The sequence below is a fragment of the Pongo abelii genome, chromosome 11, assembly GCF_028885655.2.
Source record: "Pongo abelii isolate AG06213 chromosome 11, NHGRI_mPonAbe1-v2.0_pri, whole genome shotgun sequence".
Lineage (NCBI taxonomy): Eukaryota > Metazoa > Chordata > Mammalia > Primates > Hominidae > Pongo > Pongo abelii.
The window spans coordinates 131,156,983-131,177,126 of NC_071996.2; the positions used below are offsets into that span (position 1 = coordinate 131,156,983).

The window sequence follows — 20,144 nt, forward strand, 5'->3', positions numbered from 1 at the left end:
CAGACAGGTAAAGGAGAGGGCAGGAATATCAGGTGGGGTTTGCAGGTTATCCTCAGGCCCGTGGTTTTTTACTGTGTATAAACTGGAGAGTTCAGAGCAGAAAAGTGACATGATCTCATGTATATTGTATAAAGAGCTCTGACTGCTATTTTGAGGCTAGGCTGAGGAGGGCAAAGGATTAAAGCAGAGAGTTAGAAGGTCTTGCAATAATGCATATGGAAGAGATAGTGACAACTCATAACAGAGCGGTAGCCATGGAGGTGATGAGAAGCAACTATCTCCTAGAATTACTTTGAAAATAAAGAAAAGAATATTTTCTGACACTTTATATCTGAGATGAGAGAGAACAGGAGGAGTAAAAAATGACTTCAAGATTTTGGGCCTAAGCAACTTGAAAGATGGGGAAAAACTAGATAGCACCGTTGTGAACAAGATGAGGATTCCATCTGGAGCATGCTGAATTGCAGGTGTCTACTAGACATCCCAATGGAAATGCTGAGTAGTAGGCAGCTGGATACAGTGGTCTGAAGTTCAGGGGGAGAAGTCAAGGTCTGAGCTATCACTTTTGGTGTCATCAGGACACAAATATAGAGATTGCATGAAACCATCAAAGACTGTATAAAGAGTTTTTAAGCACTTAACCTTAGGAGCTCCAGGGTTAAAACCCCTGAAAAGAGAGGAGAGGCCAGCAAAGGAGACAGAAAGGAGCATCCAGTGAAGAAAGAGTAAAATTAAGAATGCATGGTGCCCTGGAGGCAAGTATGGAACTGTTTCAAGGAGGAGAGAGTGATAATGGTGACAATGCTACCAAAGGGTGAAGTGAGATGTGTGAAGTGAGATGCGTGAAGTGAGGCGAGCACTGACGAACGACTGCTGGATCGATACCGGTGATCTGGACAGGAATGGTTTCGGCGAAGTATTGAAGACAAAAGATGGATATGAATGGGTTTAAGAAAAAGTGTGAGGAGAGGAATTAGAGAGACAGGAAGTAGACAACACTTCCATAAATTTTTGCCTTAAAGGGAAGAAAAGAAATGACTTAATCTCACAAACATAATGTTAAGCAAAACAATCTATGTAAGAATGCCCAACTATATTCATATAAAATATTTTTATATATGTGTGTGTGTATAAACACACATACATATACATATATTTTAGAGACAGGGTCTTGCTCTGTTGCCCAGGCTGTGTGAACCCTATAGCGAACTGTGCATGTGAGAGATCTAGGTTGCACATTCCTTATGACAACTGCAAGTTCATTGCAGCCTTGAACTCCTAGGCTCAAGTGATCCTCCTGTCTCAGCCTCCCAACTAGCTAGGACTATAGTGGTGGTGATGAAGTGGTCTTCCCTAGGTACAGGCAGTAAGGAGGAGAATTGCCTGTAGAGAACTTAAAAGCAATAGTAAAACTGAAGAAGGGCCTGTCTGCATTTTATTGTTGCCATGTACCAGCAATTCTAAATAATGATGGTGATAAAGTATGCTCCCCACCAGGTGGGCTGCTACCCCTTCTGGCTGGGCATGCCACCCTGGCAGTGTCTAATTAATAACTTTTACCTTCTCCAGAACAGTACAAAAATCTTTGGTTTTGAACATTCTTCTAATTTCTAATTTATTATTGTCCACGATGTTAGTCTTATGTTTTTCAAAACTCTTCAAGATATAAAACATTACTACTGTTTGACATGGCCAGTGTTGAGATTTACTCACCTGTTTTCTGTTTCACACTCCCTCTTGCATCATATGCCTTCCTTTGGGGTCATTTTCCTTCTTCCTTGAGTGCATCCTTTAGAAATTGCTTTTGGAAGGGTCTGTTACACTCTTACAGAGTGAGTGTGTCTCACTCCTTTTCTCTTTGTCTGAAAATGTCTTTATTTTATTCTCATTTTTTGAAATGTTTTTCTCTTTGTATACAACCCTAAGCTGGCAATTATTCTCCCCCGCACTTTGAAGGCATTATTCCACGATCTTTCTGGCTTCCCTTGTGTGCCATTGAGAAGTCATTTGTCAATCTAATTATCATTTTTCTGTAGGTGATGCTCTTTTTATTTTTCTGACTGTTTATAAGGTTTCTTTTTCTTTGGTATTCTGTAGTTTCACTACAGTGTGTTTAGATTTGAATTTCTTTCATTTACTCTTTTGGAGAGCTGTTAGGCTTCCTAAATCTAATTCATGCCTTTCATCTCATCTGCAAAATTCTCCATGGATATTTCTTTGTCTGTCTCTCACTTCTATCTTATTATCTCCCCAAGGAACTTCAAATAGACATTTGTGAAACTTTCTCACTCTAATCTCCATGTGTGTTAATAATTTTTTTCACTTTCATCTCTGTGCTATATTCTAAATGAGTTCTTCCAGTTTAATATTTTCTTCTTTATTGCTCTTAACTTCTACATAGCTCTTAACTTGTTTATTAATCTTCTATTCTTGACTACAGTAATGCAGCCTTAATAACAGGGATATTTCTTGAGAAACGCATTGCCAGGTGATTTTGTCATTGTGCAAACATCATATGGTATACAAACCTAGATGGCGTAGCCTACCGCATACTTAGGCTAAATGGCATAGCCTATTGTTCCTAGGCTGTAAACTTGTACAGCATGTTACTGTACTGAATGCTGTAGACAACTGTAACACAATGGTAAGCATTTGTGTATCTAAACGTATTTACACATAGAAAAGATACAGTAAAAAGACACATAAGAGATAAAACATGGTACACCCATATAGGGCACTTACGTGAGTGGAGCTTCAGGGCTGGAAGTTGCTCTTTCAGTGTCTTGATCCATCACCCAGGCTGGAGTGCAGTGGTGCGATCTCGACTCACTGCACCTCTACCTCCCAGGTTCAAGTGATTCTCCCTGCCTCAGCCTCCGAGTAGCTGGGATTACATGCACCTGCCACCATGGCCGGCTAAGTTTTGTATTATTTTTTTTAGTAGTGACAGGGTTTCACCACGTTGGCCACACTGGTCTCAAACTCCTGACCTCAGGTGATCTGCCCGCCTCGGCCTCCCAATGTGTTGGGATTACAGGCGTGAGCCACCGCACCCAGCCATTTATTATAATTATCGAGTATTATATACTGTACGTAACTGCATGTGCTAGACTTTTATAAGACTGGAAGTGCGGTAGGTTTGTTTACACCGGCATCGCCACAAACTCATGAGTAATGCTTTGTGATACACGTGATGGCTACGACGTCCCTGGGTGACAGGGATTTTTCAGTTCCACTACAATCTTATGGGACCACTGTCCTATACGCCAGGGGTTCTCAACCTCCAGTCCAAGGGCCTGTACCGGGGTCCATGGCCTGTTAGGAACCAAGCTACCAGCAGCCAGCAGGAGATGAGTGGCGGGTGTGCAAGAGAAGCTTCATCTGTATTTACAGCCACTCCCCATTGCTCACATTACTGCCTGAGCTCTGCTTCTTGTCAGATCAGTGATGGCATGAAATTCTCATAGGAGCGGGAACCCTATTGTGAACTGTGCATGTGAGGGATCTAGGTTGTGCACTCCTTATGAGAATCTAATGCCTGATGATCTGTCACTGTCTCCCAGGAAAACACACTCAGGGCTCCCACCGATTCTACATTATGGTGGGTTGTATAATTACTTCATTATATATTACAATGCAATAATAATAGAAATAAAATGTACAAAAATATAATGCACTTGAAACCATGCTGAAACCATCCCCCTGCCCTGGTTTGTGGAAAAATTGTCTTCCACGAAACCAGTCCCTGGTGTCAAAAAGGGTGGGGACTGCTGATATACATGGTCCGTCATTAACCAAAACATAGTTATGCTTCCCATGACTGTAGTTCTATTTTTTCCCCAAATTCATGATTACTTTGTTCTATTCTGATGATGTTCTATTTATGTATCTTGTTCTATTCTTATGATGTTATTTTCCTCCATGTGTAAACATATTAAGCATTTTATTTTATATTCTAATACTGATAATTCTTCTATGTCAAATCTTTGTTAGTCTGATTTCACTATTTATTACTTCAGTTGGCTTGTTCATGAAACTTTATATCCTTGTGTGATTCTGAATTTTCAAAAATCATAATCTCCTATTCGATGGAATTTTATTTGTGGCAATATTTTGATTCCTGTACTGAGGTACATTCTTTCAGAAATCATTTGCCTTTGTTACATATAGGTGCCTGGAGACATTGCCAGTCAGGACCACTTTAAACTAAATTTTCAGCTTAAAAAAAAAGTTTAGCCTATAGGAATAGGACTCCAGAATTATGTGAGTGCTGGTTTATAAAAGCAAATGCTGAGGATATATTCTCCAGACTCCACCCAGATTAGTCTTTTTCATTAGGGATTTTCCCCCTGTCATTTTGTATTTTGTTCTGATTCACCATTCACTGAGGATGTGGCCCTTTGGAGTTGCCACTAAAACCAAAACTCTAGGTTCTGGGGGAACTAGCAGATGCCTTGAGCACACCGCAGAGTCAATGCTTCCTTAGCTATCTGGCTTCCTGTTCTTGCTTTGACATCTGAGGATTTTTCTTAGTTTCTTACCAGTTCAGCCATTTATTTTTTTAAAATTAAATTTATATCCATGAAATCCAAGGGTTTTGTAGTGTAAAGATTTTTCTGATATCCAGTCTGTTGTTGCCTAATGAAAGTAAGCCTTTCTTACTTTAATATTTTTTAAAAAGTCTGTTGCCTTTAATAAATAGGTTTTCTTAATAAAAAAATTTAAAAACATTTACTGAAATTTGTTTAAATTTTAAACAACCCTAAAGTCCCCATCTTAGTCCATTTTCCGTTAACTGAGAACACCTGAGACTAAAACATTTGTTAAAAAAAGAAGCTTATTTAGCTTACAGTTCTGGAAGCTGGGAGTTCCAAGATCAGGTGGCAGCATCTGGCTGGCTTTTGTCGAGGGCTTTGCTTTGTGCTGTCATAACATGGTGGAGAAGGAAGGGGAAGCGCATGTTTAGAGACCAAACATGAGAGGCAGCCTTGCTTATAACAATTCACTCAAGTGGTAACTAATCCATTCCCAAGCGGGCAAGAGCTTACTTTCAGGACAAAGGCATTGATCCCTCTTGAATGACCTAATCACCTCTTAAAGACACCACTTCTCAACACTGCCACATTAGGGACCAAGCCTCAGCATGAGATTTGGTATTCCAGCCATGGCACACCCTTCTCCTTTAAGCTCAACCCCTCAATCCCATTCTCCCTAAGGTAATTGCATGGAGACCATCTCCATTAGGATAGAAAAGTAACAAAACAAGGCAATGTCTAAATGACCAGGACCCAAACTCACTGAAAATCCTTTTAAGGAGTTTATTTTGTTTGATAATGAAAATGTGGGCCAGGTAAGGTGGCTCATGCCCATAATTGCAGCACTTTGGGAGGCCGAGGTGGGCGGATCACCTGAGGTCAGAAGTTCGACACCAGCCTGGCCAACATGGCGAAACCCTGCCTCTACTAAAAATACAAACATTAGCCAGGTGTGGTTGCGTGTGCCTGTAATCCCAGCTACTCGGGAGGTGAAGGTGGCAGTGAGCCGAGATTGCACTCTAGCCTAGGCGACAAAGCAAGACTGTTTCAAAAAAGAAAAGAAAAGAAAGAAAATCTGGCCTTTGACTTCAGCTGTCCTTTGAGTTAAGACACCAAAAAATAGTTTATGAAATAGTGGAACCTAAGCCTGATGGACCACACACATCCTGCATTTGAGTCCATGAATATGAAGTGAGAACACTCATCTGGGCTATCCGGACTGTCAAATAGCACATACTCCACACACACTGAAAAATATCCATTTTGATGTATGTGAGCCTATTCCAAATCCAGACGAATCCTCATTTCATGCACTTAAAATAATATCATCACTGTGTTTGACGTTTCGGGAGGTAATCTTTCTACGCAGAGTGCCCCTCTCCTTACTAATCCCTTTGGGGTTGCGACTATAATTTCATTTTCATGATTCTAACTTTTATTTAATTAAAGGTAGATTAAAGTACCAATTATGCTAGCTGGTTAATCTAATGGAGGGTGCAATCAGAGGCCATCAGCTGGTCCTAGAGCGGCTGAGTGCAACGGCTGCTGGCTGTGAGCCCTAAGCAGGGTCACTGTGTATTTCCCAGTGAGGGAAATGAAGGCAGAGGAGCACAGCAGCTGCGGTTTCTGTGATATCAAAGGGGCACTTGGTGCCACTGGCCTTTCCCTTTTCTTTTTTGTGTGTACTCCGCAAACTTGGTGATAAGAGTTGCTTTTCATGTCTTAAGCCTCAAGACCATCCAGGGAGGAGGAGGGTGAAGGCAAAGAAATTAGTGAATGACGGAGGAGTCTTACTGTCAATTCCCTTGATCAAGAAGAAATGGGCACTTACTCAATCTGTTTCTCATTCCAAAAGTTATCGCTGCAAACTGGGGGGTGAAAGTGGGGAAGTCGGGGGTGATGAGAGGGATGAAGAGGTCTGGTAACAGGTAACTAAGAGGTGGGTGTTCTGGTGCAAAACTTGTGGGGTGTTATTACTTCATTTACCTAATTAAAGGCTTATTTTAAAAAATTAACCTTATTTGAGATGTTGTATGGTTATTTACCCACCCCCTCCAAATCCCTCTTATATTCAAACTTGTGAATTTCATGTATTTTTGGAAACAAGATTCCGCCAGAAAATCATTTTATATCGTTAGTCAACCACATTATATTCTTATGCCTTCAGTCAAGAGAATTATATCTACCACTCTCTCCATACCCGGCTTGGTGATTATTACTAAATTACTCTTCAGCTTTTTCTAGTTGAGATAAAAATGCTTCTTTTAGCTTTTCTCATGGGCCTCTTCCCCTAATCTCTCAGTCATCTTCAAAGATGTGTCTTGAAACCTCTTTTTAAGATCTTCATAAATCCATTAAGACCTTTGAAATTCCATAAATAGCTTATGTTGTGATAGCAGTTTGAGAGATGCTGGGAAAATGAAGCAATCGCTTCTGGAAGTCTTGATGCATCCTACTCTTTGTTGAATCTCTGTGTCAGAGAAAAATGCTGATTCAGTTTGTATTTTCTACTTTTTAGATTCCAATTTTTAAAAATGGCATTTGGCGTCCTATTAGTGGAATATCATGAGTGCAGACAGAGTCAACGATGAATGGACATTAATGATTGAGATTTGGGAGTTACTAATCAATGCACTTCCATATTACTGGCTCTTAAAAACTTAATGAAAGCATATTTAATTAGATTCCTACCAAAAATCAATTTTTAAGAAGCACAGTTTTCAAGACCAGCCATTCATAATAACATCTTTTTTTCTTTGTATATAGGAATAGGGTTTGTCTTCTGTTATGCCTTTGAGCTGTATGTTTTTGCTCATCCTGCTCTGTACCTGGGTAAATTGGTCTCTTTAGCAACTGAGCTTTAAAATAGCTTCCCACGGAAGAACTGAATTGAAAGTTGTTCCAGCATCGAGGGTGTCAGCAGAGACTAGCAGAGAAGATATGGTAGCAATACAAAGATTTTAACGGAGTGACTTAAATATATTCCTCTTGGTCAAGAAGGTAAAAGGATTCGGAAACACTGACGTATCAGGGGATACAAAAGGTAAAGCTTGAATGTTTCTGCCAAATTTTAGATTTGTTTTCAGCTTTTAATGCCTGTGTGACCCCCCGCCTTTCAAAGAAAGAGCAAAAGGTGTTGATTTGCCAACAAAGAAGACACTTACATTTTAAATTAGGTTACACAAAATAGTGGCAGAAAGGAGAATAGAAGGATTAATGGGTCATTTTTATTTCTAGTCCTATTTTACCTAATTCAGTTATAGGAATTCATTCATTTCGACTTAGGATATAATGGATTTGTCGAAAAGTAAGGGAAATATCTGGAGCTGATTAATGTAAAAGTCTTTAGAAAAGGTAAGTGCCTCCTAACCATGTTGATTAATGTAAAAATAGATGTTATTTTTTCAATTAGAAAAAGAGAGAGAGATGTTTGTTTACTGACAACACTAAAGGCCAGGAATAGTGTGGTTTAGAGGCCAGCACTTAACCTGTGTAAGAACTCATGCAGTAAGCCTTATATTCTCCATTTTATTCATAAGAAAACTGAGACATTAAAATATTACATCTTTAGGGTTTACTTTAAAATAATTTAGAAGCAGGGGTGAGAAATTTCATTGGGAGTGGAGTACAGATGAAACAAGATTGGCCATAAATTGGTATTTGTTAAGGTTGAGTAAGGAGAAAATGAGGTTTCATTATACTATTTTTTCAAAATGTTGTATGTATTTGAAATTTTCCAAAATGAAAAGTTTTTAACATGTCACTATAAACATCAAGATTCAAAACTAGATTTTGCTGATTTCAAGCTTGTTCTCTCACTAACATAGGATACACAGAATAATTTCTGGAAAACCGAAGAGCAATTTGCCAACCAGATAGTAAATTAGGAATTTAAATTTTATTTTAGAAAGTAATGCTTACACGTCGAATAGCCTCAAACAAGCATATTGTATTGAACAAGTGTGTAGTACTGAATCTACATGAATCTTAGTGTTAAGATTTATTAAATGGAAGCAATCCTTTCCTCTGTTGAACAGGCGGGACTACAAAATAGATTTTTAAAAAATGTCCTGGCATTACTTCATTTAATTTTGTATTCTGAAATGATTCCTTTTTGCCTTTTTGCTTTTAAAGAAGATAGCTTCTAAATATTTTGTAGGAATTCTTATCTATTTATAGATAGGTAAGAATGACGATTTTGTCCATGAGACAGAGTAGATTTACAGAATTTGGGAACTAAGCTTTAATAAGATTGAACTTTAGCTAGGGCAAGGAAAAACCTTTAGCTGTAGCTAATGAGAACCACTTCCACTGGAATGACTTTATGGCTTTAATTTTACGCAGTTCTTTCATTCCTTCACCTGTTTAGTGAAAAGGTCACCTGTTTAATGAAAAGGTTCCTTAAGAAATAGAACCTTAACTACACCATATTTCTATTTCTGAATATAAAATTATTCTATTGAAGACATCATGCTAAAGGAAAGAAACCAGAAACAAAAGGCTATATAAAAAATAATTCCATTGATATGGCATTCTGTAATGACAAACTATATGGATAGAAAACCAATCAGTCAGTGGTTGCCAGGGACGAGGGGTGGGGAGAGGGGACTGGTGGCAGAGAAACACAAGGGCACTGTTGGGTTGATGGAACTCTGCTTTATCTTCATTGTGGTGGCGGTCACACAGCTGTACATTTGCCCAAATTCATAGAACTATACATAAAAAGTGTGAACTTACTGCACGTATATTATTTATCAATAACTCTGATTTTTAAAAGTATAAAGATAAATAGATATAGATACATAGTTTTGAAAATATGCCTCTTTGTTCGTGAGAGCCCATGCACTTACCTGAATGTCAACAGGAAGCCCCAGTCCTTGGTTGTCAACCACAGTCATAGTCACGATGGGTTGACTCATCAAGGCAATGAAGGGATTAATTCCAAACGCCAGGGCATGCTCAGATTAACTCCAATCTGAAATCTGTCATTGTACAAATGGAAAGAGTTTTAAAAGGACGCACACATGCACATTCAAATACAAAACAGCGAACTGTGTTCTTCTCAAGGCTTTGCTCTGCTGAGGAAGCCCAGGTTTCTATTGACAGCTCCTTTCTAAAAGCTATTTTAGCAGAGATAGACTGAAGAAATAGACATATGGGATGGTGCAATGTATTTTAACATTCCATGGGATGGGATATAGTATGCTAAGAATTTAAAACTAGTTAACCAATTCTAAAATTAAACCAAATTTTCAAAATACTCTGCAACTAGAAAACATTCAACATTATTTGAGATAAATATGGCTTAGCAAGTCACTTTTAAAAGCAGACGTATCAGGCTGGTCACGGTGGCTCATGCCTGTAATCCCAGCACTTTGGGAGGCTGAGGCAGGCGGATCACTTGAGGTCAGGAGTTTGAAACCAGCCTGACCAGCATGGTGAAACCCTGCCTTTATAAAAAAATACAAAAATTGGCTGGGTGTGGTGGCACATGCCTGTAGTCCCAGCTACTCAGGAGGCTAAAGCAGGAGAATCCCTTGAACCTGGGAAGCGAAGGTTGCAGTGAGCCGAGATCGTGCCACTGCACTCCAGCCTGGGAGACAGAGGGAGACTCTGTTTCAAAAAAAAAAAAAAAAAAAAATTAAGCTTATCAATAAGTGAAAACAGGTCAGCATGATGATTTTTTACTTATTTAAAGATTTAATCACTGAATTATTGATTGAGTTAGCAATTTCAGAGTCTAATTAGTGAATATTTCTCTGCAAAATCCACAAATTATTTCCTTTCATAGTTCATTCAATCTGGTAATTAATTCATTTTAAATAATTGTACTGGGATGTTAAATTTAGTCAGTCAAGACTGACATATATAAAGTTCTTCCATGCAATTTAGCTAAAACATTTGTAATGTGAATCTATTTACAAAATGAACCAAATGAAAAATGTTAACTATTTTTATGTCCCTTCCAAAATTCTTTACATAAAAAAACAAATACAAGCATTTTAAAACTATGTGATTCAATGAAAGGCATTATTTCCATGCAAGATACTACCAACTAAACATAGCAAAACCCACAAATGACCTTAGGTCCCACACAGTGAATATGACAGGTGGTCCAAATGGGACTTGTAATTTCAGGTCTTTCTTGTTCAGCTAACAATTTTTCCCTTGAACAAATGTGGAACTACATTGATGCTTTTAAAACTTAGATGAAATAAAATGCAGATTTCCTTTTAGTATGCAAATTATTTCATGTTGGAATCTTGATTTAATCCATTCAGATGCCTAAGCAGCTTGACAGTGATTTATTTGGTTTTGGATAAGACCTCTACATGTGATGGATTAGAAAAAAAACACAGTTCTGACGGTGGGCTCAGAGTGGCTTTGAATCCTAAGATTTTTAGTCCAAACCCCCATATTATTTCCAAGATACCTGAAATTACATGTAATCAAACTATCTAAAATCTTATCTTGAGGCTCCAGCTGGGTTATTTCACAGTGGCCTCCACTTGGTCGCTGTGGAGACATTGAGCTACCACGCAGAGAACATTGCCTAGGACTAGCAAGTTCTTAGAAAAGTAATTGTTGTGTTTATATTCTTCCATTGGGCATTTGGCAGTAAGTACAGATGAGCCTCTGGGGGATTGTCTGTAATTTAAAAAATAGAACTACCTTGAAGTTTTATTCAATCATTTATATATTGTGTATTACGGAAGTATGAGATTAGCATTTCCCAATTTACTCTATAACTTAAAGGAAAGTAATAGGAACATTTGCTAAAGCATAAAAAAATTAGGTTGTGCCTGTATAACAATGAAATGGTTAAATTAAAAAAATTTCAGGCTGGTCTCGGTGGCTCATGCCTGTAATCCCAGCACTTTGGGAGGCCGAGGCGGGCAGATCACAAGGTCAAGAGATCAAGATCATTCTGGCCAACATGGTGAAACCCCGTCTCTACTAAAAATGCAAAAATTAGCCAGGCATGGTGGCATGTGCCTGTAGTCCCACCTACTTGGGAGGCTGAGGCAGGAGAATCGCTTGAACCCGGGAGGCGGAGGTTACAGTGAGCCGAGATCATGCCACTACACTCCAGCCTGGCAACAGAGAGAGACTCCGCCACAAGAAAAAAAAAAAAATTCAATAGCTCAAAGTTTTATTTTCATATTGTATGTATTTATTTATTTTTTTGGAGGAAATACTAACCAAGTGCCTACATAAAGCGAGAACTAGAGGAAACACCAGGGGCATAACAGGGAACAAGCTAGACAATGAGGGCAACCACGGAGCTTGCACTCCATCAGGAAATAAATTAGGACCAGATAACTGCTTTGATTAATTTTAATTAAATTGATCAGTTTTTATGTCATGAAAAAAATGCAAAGTAAATATCTTTTTATATAATAACCACAAATTAGGCTAGGCGCAGTGGCTCACACATGTAATCCCAGCAGTTAAGAAGGCAGAGGCGGGCGGATCACTTGAGGTCGGGCGTTTGAGACCAGCCTGACCAACATGGCGAAACCAACATGGCGAAACCCCATCTCTGCTAAAAATACAAAATTAGCCAGGCATGGTTGTGCATGCCTGTAATCCCAGCTACTCAGGAGGCAGAGGCACAAGAATCACTTGAACCCGGGAGGTGGAGGTTGCAGTGAGCTGAAATTGCACCACTGCACTCCAGTGTGGACGATGGAGCCAGACATCAAAAAAAAAAAAAAAGAAATCACAAATTATTTTATGTAAACTTCTATCACATAATGATTGAAATCATGGATGCTCAACAGTCTTAGAATTTCTTCTAAACCTGAATACTAAGCCTTTGCATGAGATAAATTTATTCTACACTTGCTAAATTTATAAGTTGCCTAGAAGTTGGAGCAGTAATTAGATGTAAATGAACTTACAGAGATTGAATTCACATATGTAGAAAATGATATTTTGTCAGTATGTTGAGTTGGATATGTAAATGATCATTTTATTTAGTGCCAAAGTTCACACATCTATTTGGTCAAGTTCCCTTTGTTTCTCTACTGAGTATGTCTTCAGACACTAAAATACTAGGTTTATTCAATTCTTGCCCAGTAATTAATTTTAAAAATGTAACCCAAATTAATTATGTCTGAAATAATTTTTCTCTTCACTAAACTTACTGACCATCTGACTGAATTGACAAATTAGATAAAAGATGATTGTGCAGGCCTTTGGTGGAAAGCTCTGAACAGATTCTTTGAGAAAACCCTAACAGTCAGGTAACAATTCTCATTTTACGGCCTCTTAGAATCTCAGGATTCTCACTATTCATGTGGCTTAACCTTTCACCGCTTTCATGTCCGTAACAAAACATTCTGAGCATTTCTTAATTCATCAAAAGATTTTGTCTTTTCTAAATATCTCACATCCTGACAGTTAATTATTAATATTTTTCTAATTTCCCTATTTGTTTCCTCAGTAGAATGATGTTAACTTGCATCCATCGGTAGAATGAGATTAACGTGCAATAGAAATGCAATACAGCTGTGAACCAATATGTTCGGAAATATTCAAGAATAATATACATTTATCTTTTAACAACATGGAAGTTATAGTCATGAATAGTAAAAATAACTGAAAAATCATTATTATCATTTTTACTAACTTTCAGGTTCTCCTTCCTAAGTATAGCCATTGACCATGAAACAAAACTGATTTAGGTTTGGCTAGAATTATTTTTTCCTAATCCAGAGATTGCTAAGTGAAAACAAAATATTTAGAATGAATATTGGGGGAAGACAGAGATTTACTTCCTGCTACAGTAAGAAAATAACAAGGTAAGCTAAAAATCATATTTTTCCATAAAGAAAAAATAGGCATAAACTGCTGAAAATCAAATAAAAACAGAAAATCAAAAAGCAATTTCAGGCTGGGTGCGGTGGCTCACGCCTGTAATCCCAACACTTTGGGGGGTGGGATCACCTGAGGGGGACGGGTGGGATCACCTGAGGTCAGGAGTTCGAGACCAGCCTGGCCAACGTGGTGAAACCCCATCTCTACTAAAAATACAAAAAGTAGCCGAGTGTGGTGTCTCACACCTGTAGTCTCAGCTACTCAGGAGGCTGAGGCAGGAGAATTGCTTGAGCCTGGGAGGCGGAGCATGCAGTGAGCCGAGATCGTGCCACTGCACTCCAGCCTGGGCAACAAAGTAAGACTGGGTCTCAAAAAAATAAATAAATAGGCCAGGCGTGGTGGCTCACTCCTATAATCCCAGCACTTTGGGAGGCTGAGACGGGCGAATCATGAGGTCAGGAGCTCGAGACCAGCCTGGCCAACATGGTGAAACACCGTCTCTACTAAAAATACAAAAAATTAGCTGGGCGTAGTGGCAGGTACCTGTAATCCCAGCTACATGGGAGGCTGAGGCAGGAGAATTGCTTGAACCTGGGAGGTGGAGGTTGCAGTGAGCCGAGATCATGCCGCTGCACTCCAGCTCCAGCAAAAGAGTGAGACTCTGTCTCAAAAAAATTAAATAAATAAAATAAAAATAAAAAATAAATAAAATAAAATAAAATATAAGCAACTGCAACAAAAACAAAAATTGACAAATGGGATCTAACTAAACTAAAGAGCTTCTGTACAGCAAAAGAAACTATCAACGGAGTAAACAGGCAACCTACAAAATGGGAGAAAATATTTGCAAACTGTGCATCCAACAAAAGTCTGATATCCATAATCTATAAGGAACTTACACAAATTAATGAGCCAAAATCAAAGAACCCGATTAAAAAGTGGGCAAAAGAGGCCAGGCATGGTGGCTCACACCTGTAATCCCAGCACTTTGGGAGGCTGAGGTAGGCAGATTGCTTGAGCGCAGGAGTTCCAGACCAGTCTGGGCAACATGGTGAAACCCTGTCTCTACAAAATATACAAAAATCAACTGGGTGTGGTGGCACGGACCTGTGGTCCCAGCTATTTGGGAGGCTGAGGGGGGAGAATCACTTGAACTCTGGGGGCAGAAGTTGCAGTGAACTGAGAAAGAGGAGTAGTCATCTCCCCTTTTTCATTTCTGATATTGATAAGTTGTATTTTTTCCATTCTATGCACGAGCACTCTCTCTCACATTTATTAGACTTTCTGGCTTTGGTATGACTAATTTGGCTTTGGTAATTTTTCCTGTTGTACTATTTTCTATTCCATTGATTTTATTTTTTGTTATCTCTAACATTTTCTTCTTTTCTTTGAGTTTCATTTGCTGTTCTCTTCCAGCTTCTGAAGATGAATGTTTAAATAACTTAATTTGTGTCCTTTCTTTTTTTAAAAAATAAATGCACTGGAGACTGTATGTTTCTCTCCTTGCACTGCTTAACTGCATCCTATAAGTTGTGATTTTTCATATTTTCATTGTCATTCAGTTCAAATTATTTCCTAACTCCAAGTATAATTTTTTGACCATATTCTGTCTTTAATTATAAAGCATTTGGGTATTTTTAAATTACAATTTTGCTAACGATTTTAGCTTAATTTTGGTTGTCAGAATACTTTTTCCATATGATTTCAATCTTTTGATATTTATTGAGGGTTACTTTTTGGCCCAGTCCAAGCCTGTTTTTGGTCACTCTTCTATGTTCACTTGAAAATAATCTTTATCCTGCAGTGTGTACAGTTTCCACATATCCATCACTGCAACTTTATTCGACATGTAGTTTCAATCTTCCTAATCCTCACTGATGTTTTCTGTCTGCTTCTTATTGAGAGAGCCGTGTTCACATTTGCAACTGTGTGGACTTTTTTATTTCTCTAAATTTTTTTTGGCATTTTGCTTAATACATTTTGAGGCTATATTTTTTGTGCATACAAATTTAGAATAGCTTTATTGGCTGGGCACGGTGGCTCACGCTTGTAATCCCAGCACTTTGGGAGGTCGAGGCAGGTGGATCACTTGAGGTCAGGAGTTTGCGACCAGCCTGGCCAACATGGCGAAACCCCGTCTCTACTAAAAATACAAAAATTAGTTGGGTGTGTTGGCACACGCCTGTAATCTCAGCTCCTCGGGAGGTCAAGGCAGGAGAATCACTTGAACCCGGGAAACAGAGGTTGCAGTGAGCCGAGATCATGCCACTGCACTCTAGCCTGGGTGACAGAGCAAGACTCCATCAAAAACAAAACAAAACAAACAAAAAAAAAGAATAGCTTTATTTATCTAGTTGTTGATGAACACTTTTATCATTATAAAATGACTATGAAACTTATAATGAAAAGACAAATCACTCTGGTGTTATTGCTGATTTCATCTGATATTGGGATACCTAAACTAGCTTTCCTTGTATTAGCATTTGTACAGGATATCTTTTCCCATATTTGCACTTTCAGCCTTTTGGAGACCTTATTTTCAAGAAGTGTGTCTTGAAAGCAACATAATTAGGTTTTGAGTTTTAAAATCCATTCAGCTGACTTTTGTCTTATAATTGGAGTAATTAGTTCAGGCACATTTTAATGATTTTGCTGCTATATTGGGTTTTAAATTTACCATTTATTTGTCCTGTCTAATTTATGTTCCTTGTTCTGTTTCTTGTCTTTTATTGCCTTAAGTTTAAAAACACTTTCTATCCCTTCATTAGCTTGTTAGTACTATCTTATTGTATTATTCTTTTAGTAGTTACCATATATATTATAGCATGAATTTTTCACCTAGCAGAGTCTACCCTAAAATAGTATTTTCACCACTTCTTTGACAATATAAGGATTTTGCAATACTTTAAATCTATTTTTTCCCCTTCCTTTTGTGCTATTACCATCACAAATTTTAACTCCACATATATTTTTATTTATTTATTTTTTTGAGATGGAGTCTTGTTCTGTTGTCCGGGCTGGAGTGCAATAGTGGGATCTTGGCTCACTGCAACGTCCACCTCCCAGGCTCAAGCGATTATCCTGCCTCAGCTTCTGTTAGCTGGGATTACAGGCACTTGCCATCACGCCCAGCTAATTTTTGTATTTTAGTAGAGATGGGGTTTCACCATGTTGGCCAGGCTGGTCTCCAGCTCCCGACCTCAAGTGATCCGCCCGCCTTGGCCTCCCAAAGTGCTGAGATTACAGGTATTAACCACCGTGCCTGGCCTCTACATATATTTTTAAAACTAGAAACGTTAGGCCAGGTGCGGTGGCTCACATCTGTAATCCCAGAACTTTGGGAGGCTGAGGCAGGTGGATCACTTGAGGCCAGGAGTTGGAGACCAGCCTGGCCAACATGGTGAAACTCCTTCTCTACAAAAAATACAAAAAAATTAGCCAGGTATGGTGGCGCACACCTGTCATCCCAGCTACTTGAGTGGCTGAGGCTCGAGAATTGCTTGAACCTGGGAGGCAGAGCTTGCAGTGAGCTGAGATTGCACCACTTCACTCCAGCCTGGGCGCCTCTGTCTCAAAAATCAAGATTTGCTTAGATTTACTTATATATTTATTCTTTCCAGTATTATTTTTCCTATATTATTGCAATGTTAATGGTGATCATTTTCATTCTGCCTAAAGAATTCCCTTTAAATTTCTTTTAGTGTAAGCCACAATAATTTTGCTTAATTTTTTGTCTTAAAAATTCTTTATTTTGACTTAATTTTTGAGGAATATCTTTGCTTAGTATAAAATTCTAGGCTAGCAGTTCTTTACTTTTCACACTTTAAAAATATTCTTGGGAGGAGGGCAAAAGTTGAAAAACTACCAGTTGGGTACTATGCTCACTAGCTGGGTGATGGGATCAATTGTATCCCAAACCTCAGCCTCAAGCAATATACCCATGTAACAAACCTGCACATGTACTCCCTGAATCTAAACCAAAAGGTGCAATTATTTTTAAAAGATAAAAATAAAAATAACAGGCTGGGTGTGGTGGCTTACGCCTGTAATCCCAGCACTTTGGGAGGCCAAGGCAGGCAGATCATGAGGTCAGGAGTTCGAGACCAGCCTGGCCAATGTGGTGAAACCCCGTTTCTACTAAAAATACAAAAATTAGGCGGGCATGGTGGCACGCACGTGTAGTCCCAGCTACTTGGGAGTCTGAGGCAGAAGAATCGCTTGAACCCGGGAGGCAGAGTTGCAGTGAGCTGAGATCGTGCACTGCACTCCAGCCTGGACAATGGAGCGAGACTCCGTCTCTAAATAAATAAATAAATAAATAAATAAATAAATAGAAATAAAAATTAAAATGTTGTTTCATTGTTTTCTGGCTTCCAGTATTTTTGTTGAAAATTCAGATGTCATTATTACTAATACTCCTTAGAAAGAAATGCATCTCACCTTCATTTTATAGACAAACAGACTAGAAAACTTTAAGGTCACAGAGCATGTCAAAGATTATGCTGCCAGTAATGTTCAGCCAAGGAAAATAGTTTCAGATGTTTATTTCTGATTAACTTGGTATATGGAATGAAATACATTGTTACACAGGAAATGAGAAGCAACATCTAATTCCTTGAAGTGTTCTCCAACCAGCATCCACCACCTCCTTAGCTCATTTTCTTTACTTTATGATTAATCTAAATCAAATACTTCCTATTTTTAAACTATCGTGTGTATAGTATTTAGATGTAGTTTTATAGAACAGCTTCACTTCTATAACAGCCCTCAGAATATTTAATAAGTTGTTTCAAAAAGACATAGATACGCTCTGACTACTCAAGCAGGAAAATTGGGAGTGAAAACTAAACTTAGTCAAAATTAGAATCACGTCTTATTATATGATGTTGCTAAATTAGGCAAAATCAAAGCCTAACAATATATTATTGCTTAAGAACTTCACGTATCCTCCTGATTAGGAATCTTAGTCAAGTCATAAGAGAGAGCTGATTCAAATGGGAATATAGTTTCATTGTCTCTTGTAGGAAGCCTTAGGTATAACATTACAAAATGCTATTCAGAGGAACTGGAAGAATAAATAAACATGTTTTGTTGCTTCAGGTTTAGGTAGTTGAAAGAAAGAAATGGTAAATACTTACACAGCTATGGTTATAAAGAGCATAAAACTTGACTTGAATATCAAGAGACCAGCAGAGCACACCCAAATATTAGTTGTGAAATGCATGGGACATAGAGAACCTCCATCTGCACCTGAGAAGATCACCGAGGGCAACTCACCCAGAAGATCCCAGATGACTTTGATGTCGCCACTGTGAAGGCTGCCATGGCTCCTAAAATAAAATAAAACAAAATAAAATAAAATAAAATAAAAAATAAACTACATCTTGTTAATCCATGTACAGTAAAATAGCACACAGTTTTGTTAAAATCCACAGTTACAGAAGCACTGAAGCGTTTTCAGACTACAGTAAAAAAAAATGCTGACTTATTGTGAACTTTGAATGAAAAATTGCTTGATCCACCTCTGTGAACTGTACATATCATTTTCTCTTAAGGGTTGAAATAGACCAATTGAATTCAGGCTTTCATGAATCATAGACTGGAGAGGACCCATGGAGAGGGCCATTTTTTCTTTCCTCTTCCCTTTGCAGATGTTAAAACTCAGGCTTAGAAACCCGGTGTCAAATAAAAAAAAATATATGTGACTTAGATAGGAGAGGCTTTATTTAGAAGAAAGGCTATTGCCGTAGAAAGAACTCTCTGATTGCAGAAATCTGCATGACTCAAGATCAAACAGAAAAGGGATTTTCTTTTATAGGGTAAAGAGGGTACAAGCAGACATAAGCAAAATCTCTGCAGAGGAAGCTGGATTCACAAGGGGAAATGGTCAGTGGCGTTTGACAGGAAAGTATCCCACTGTGGTCAGCCAATTCCCGTTTGGAGCTGATAAGGGGGACACATTCCACATTTTTTTGTGTTTGCTCAGGGTTTGGAGTAAGCAACATTTAGGGGTCTGTAGGAAAGCCAGGAGCCTGACTAAAGTCTGGTCAAGACAAACAGAGCGTAAGAAATGGGAAACTGAATGCTTGGTCATTGGATTGAGGTGCACGAGGTCTGCAACCTAAAGTTTCCTAATTTGTGGTGCCCGCTCTTTTCTCCCATGCCCTTTCTGTGAGCCTATTACCAATGCCCTAGGAAGGATGGCCTCTCTCTCTTTGCCCTTGTCTCTATTTTCTCTTTCCTTTCTGTAACACCATTTAAAAGTTTTCCTCAAGATCCCTGGCAGATGCCAAACTTTTCTATATTTATCTCTATATATATCTATAGATATAGATATAGATATATAGATATATATTTATAGAGATGGGGTCTCGCTATATTGACCAGGCTTGTCTCGAACTCCTGGCCTCAAGCAATCCTCCCATCTTGGCCTCTCAAATATTAGGATTACAGGTGTGAGCCACTATGCCTGGCCTGATCATTCCCTTCTTTATTTGTTCCTTCCTTCCTTCTTTTCTTCCTTCCTTCTTTCCTTCATTTGTTAAACCAGCAAGTACTTTTGAGGTTCTCTGTGGAACAACATAGTGGTAAACTTTGAGTCCTTGCTTTGAAAACAATGCAGCCTAGTGGGGAAATTAGATAAATAAATTTAAGTTAATAAATAAATAAATACAGTATGATAAAGATTATAAAAGGGTTCTGTTGGGAGGCCGAGGCAGGTGGATCACCTGAGGTCAAGAGTTCGAGACCAGCCTGACCAACATGGTGAAACCCCATTTCTACTAA

At 38.5% G+C, this 20,144-nt stretch overlaps 1 pseudogene; it reads right to left on the reverse strand.

The window, feature by feature from the left end:
* The window catches only part of LOC100443350 (thiamine transporter 2-like), a 40,122-nt pseudogene that overhangs the window by 12,098 nt on the left and 7,880 nt on the right, over positions 1-20,144 (reverse strand).